This window comes from Gavialis gangeticus, unplaced genomic scaffold, assembly GCF_001723915.1.
Source record: "Gavialis gangeticus isolate Ggan-Ray unplaced genomic scaffold, GavGan_comp1, whole genome shotgun sequence".
Classification (NCBI taxonomy): Eukaryota; Metazoa; Chordata; order Crocodylia; family Gavialidae; genus Gavialis; species Gavialis gangeticus.
Genome location: NW_017729012.1, coordinates 11464725 through 11468032, shown reverse-complemented (window position 1 = coordinate 11468032; position 3308 = coordinate 11464725). Strand labels below are relative to the sequence as shown.

General features: G+C 58.6%; 1 protein-coding gene and 1 long non-coding RNA gene across 2 annotated transcripts in view; both read right to left on the bottom strand.

Annotated features, from left to right (window-relative positions):
• The window catches only part of LOC109293387 (telomerase-binding protein EST1A-like), a 72779-nt gene that overhangs the window by 50459 nt on the left and 19012 nt on the right, over window positions 1–3308 (bottom strand). The gene's annotated exons all lie outside the window — the stretch shown is intronic.
• Window positions 3062–3308, bottom strand: part of LOC109293388 — an 8094-nt gene continuing 7847 nt past the window's right edge. The window contains exon 2 of the long non-coding RNA XR_002096310.1: window positions 3062–3291. This is a non-coding gene — a long non-coding RNA (uncharacterized LOC109293388). The remainder of the gene's footprint in view (window positions 3292–3308) is intronic.

Genomic DNA, 3308 nt, shown 5'->3' with positions numbered 1-3308 from the left:
CCTCCTCAGTGCTGTCCATCACTAGCCTGTGTCACCATGACTGCGCTGCCACAATCCAGAGCTCCCGTGCACAGGACTCCCCTGGAGGGAGATCAGCAGAGCAGCCGGGACGGAGGCACCAGCGCGCCGGCCCAGAGAAAGGGGATGAGGTTCACGGCGCTCTTAACGGAGGAAGCAAAGCCGGGGTGAGCGCATGGTCTCTCCTCAGAAGCGGGGCTCCCTCCCTTCCCTTCCCCGCCGGTGCATGTGCACTTACTTATTCCACCAGGACAGGGGAGAAATAAGAGTTCATTTACTTTTTATTGCCTCGGAATTCCAGGTTTAATGTGGCTGTCAGTGCGAGTGTGGCGCAGCTGCAGGATGCAGCCCGGGCCGGGGCCAGCGGTGCGAACGACAGCACCGGCCTTGAGTCGCTCCCCGGTCAAAGGGCCCCTCCCCACCAGGGCTGGCGACGGGACTGTGCTAGGACAGTGAGACCCATGGCCTGGGCATGCAGCGGGTCAGGACTGAGCGCGCGAGGACGCAGGCGCAGGCTGCTGCCTAGGAAGAACAGCCGGCGCTGGGGAACGCACACACCAAGGCGAGGGATTAGGCCCAACACCCGCGGAATCCCTCCCAGACCCGGCCCAAAGCTGTGCAGCGCTCTCCCATAAGCCACCGTCTTTACTGGGGGAGCAGGCTGCCTGGTGATTAATATCCAGCACAGTGACCCCATGTTACAAGCCTGCGGGGGCCGGTGGAGGTGGCCATTTCCTGTGTAATACCAGCTTGTTTAAACACTAGCAGTCGAGCTCCACAGCTGCAGAACAAACCCGGAAAGAGTGCAGCGAAAGAAGCCCTGCATTGTGTTCCCGAGCCACCGAGATCAGAGCGCGGGACAGATGGCAAACGACTTGGGCCTCTCTGCTCCCGGGGTGAACGGGGCTCGAGGCGGCTGGTGCGGCAGACCAGCCTGCCCCAGCAAAGGCTGCGAGAGGAAACCAGCCCGGAGGCAAGGGCTGGGGCAGTCTGAGCCAAGAGGGCACCCAGGCCCTCCACCGACTCCACGTAGTGTTTCAGAGGCCTCGGCTTCCTCCTCCCCTTCCAGCCCAGGGGAAGCCGAAACAAAAGCAGCTCCCCAACAGGGAACAAAAGGCATTGGAGGCAGGAGTTCTTCCCAATCACCACTCACCCAGACAGCTGCCGAGAGCCCTTCCTGTGAGAGCCAGGCTGCCCGCGGGGCCTTTGTGCTCTAGGGCTGGTAGCCAAGCCAGGCAACTCAGATGCACAGAACCTGGGAGAGTTCAAAAAAGAAAACCCAAGGGGCTTGGGGGACAGGCTCACAGAGGCCAGCGCCGCAAACGACTGCTCTAGCCCACTCCACCTCCCTGCCTAGCCCAAGCCTGAGAACCACCCTGCCCACAGTCCCTGCATCCAGCTTCAGGGCCTGGCTGCAGGGATCGGTGCTCCTGGGCTGTGCTAAAGGAACTGTTAAGACAAGTCTGTGGGTCAAGGTGCCAGAGGACCTGTCCTTCTCCCATGGCTGGAGAGGCCCTGCTGTTGCTTGCCAAGGCTTCTGCTCGCAAACCTCCAGCTGCACTGAGCTCCCTCTGCAACTTAAGACCATGGGGCAGGCTCCAATCCTTGGCTTTGTTCTCCTGGACTCTCCTCCTCTCATTCTCAACAGGCAGACTGACACCAACGATACGCCCTGGTGTCTTTGATACCAGGACATGGCAATTCTGGTAGTCAGCATACGCTGCGCCAGGCCAGAGTCAAAAGGTTTGTCCATTCAGTCTCTAGCCAGGCTTAGCAGTGCCTCGGTACCTACGTTAAGGCCTGTGGGTGCTGCCGTCCTAAGACCACTTCTATAAGGCTCCGGCATGAGACAAGAATCCAGGCAGACTCTTCCAGACTCCTGGAAGAAGGCGCTTGACCCATCTAAGACTTTGACCAACGGGTTTAAACCATCCCTGTTTTCTGGCTGCAAGCAGCTGACAGCAGTCAGAGGCTCTCCCTCTGTCCCACCAGGGAAGCAGATTAGCCGGGTCAGCCTGGTGCTAACTGTCCAGCTGGCATGGCCCCACCAGCTCTGACGTTTCAACACTGGCCCCCTGGATTCCTCACTGCAGCAAGATGCAGCCTGCTTTCAGGGGGGCATCTGTGCGTCTTTGTGCCCACCCTTCCTAGCCTGTCTCTGTTCCTTTGGCCATGCCCTGAGGGCTACTGTGCTTGCCCTGGGCAACAGCAGCCCAGGCTCTTCAGGACCTTCCTTGACACAGACCTCCCCTCTGTTTTCACCGGCTTTAGCTCTGGCATTGTCCTTTGCCCTTCCCCTCTCCATTAGCACGTGTGCTGCTCACATCTCAGCTCTAGCAGCTCTCCCTCCCGGACTACACCCTGTAGGATGCCTGCTTGAGAGGACAGTTTGGGGGAGAGACCAGATGAGATGAAGCTGCTATTGCCCTACTCCTCAGTCCCAATACAGGTGTGCTCTGCAATAACCTGCATGCAGAAAGAGCGAGTCCTGGAACTCAGAAGAGTGCCCGGAGCAGCCAGAGGGACTGGGACATGCTCCCTTTTCCAGGAGCCCCTCTGGGGTGGGATCCCCAACGCAGATGTCTTGCTGCTCTAAGACACAGCTGTGCAACCATCAGGAGGCTCCAGCCCCCACCCAGGAACTGCAACCCAAGATGGAAACCATGGAGGCCCTTGCTAGGCACTTCTCCCAGGCAGCTGGAGGAGAGGGCTCTCAGACACATGCATGCGAGCTCTAAGAGGAATACAGGTCATCTGTACAGTGCCCTGTGGATCAAGTGAGGTGGTTCTTTGGAAAAGAGCTGCCTTCCCCTGGCCACACAGGGAGCCCAAGCCCTTGGCTGTGGAGAGGACAGCTGTTGAGGGCCGGGGCTCCTTCCCCATCCAGGGGCAGGACCCCTGAGATCCTGCCTCTTGGCTCCCCTCTCCTGTTCACAGAGCCCTGCTGCTGGGATGCTCAACACCGCGGCTGGAGCTGAGCACAGCATTTACCCCTCACACCTTTTCCTCCATCTCTGTCCAGCAGGGAAAGCAGGGAACGGAGGAATTTGGTGTTTTTTTTAATGTAAGGACTCAAATCCAGCAGTGTGATAAATGCATCCGAGCTACAATTAGGAAGATATATAGCATCAGAATGCGAAGGTCTGGGCAGCGTGGTGAAACGCGGGCTCTCCAGAGCCCCAGCTATGTTTCCCATTATGTAACCCTGGTCATGGGCAGACAGCCAGACTCCAAATGAAAAAGAGACTCTGGCTTGGCACCGGTTCTATTTTCCTATCCTCATTCGGGGT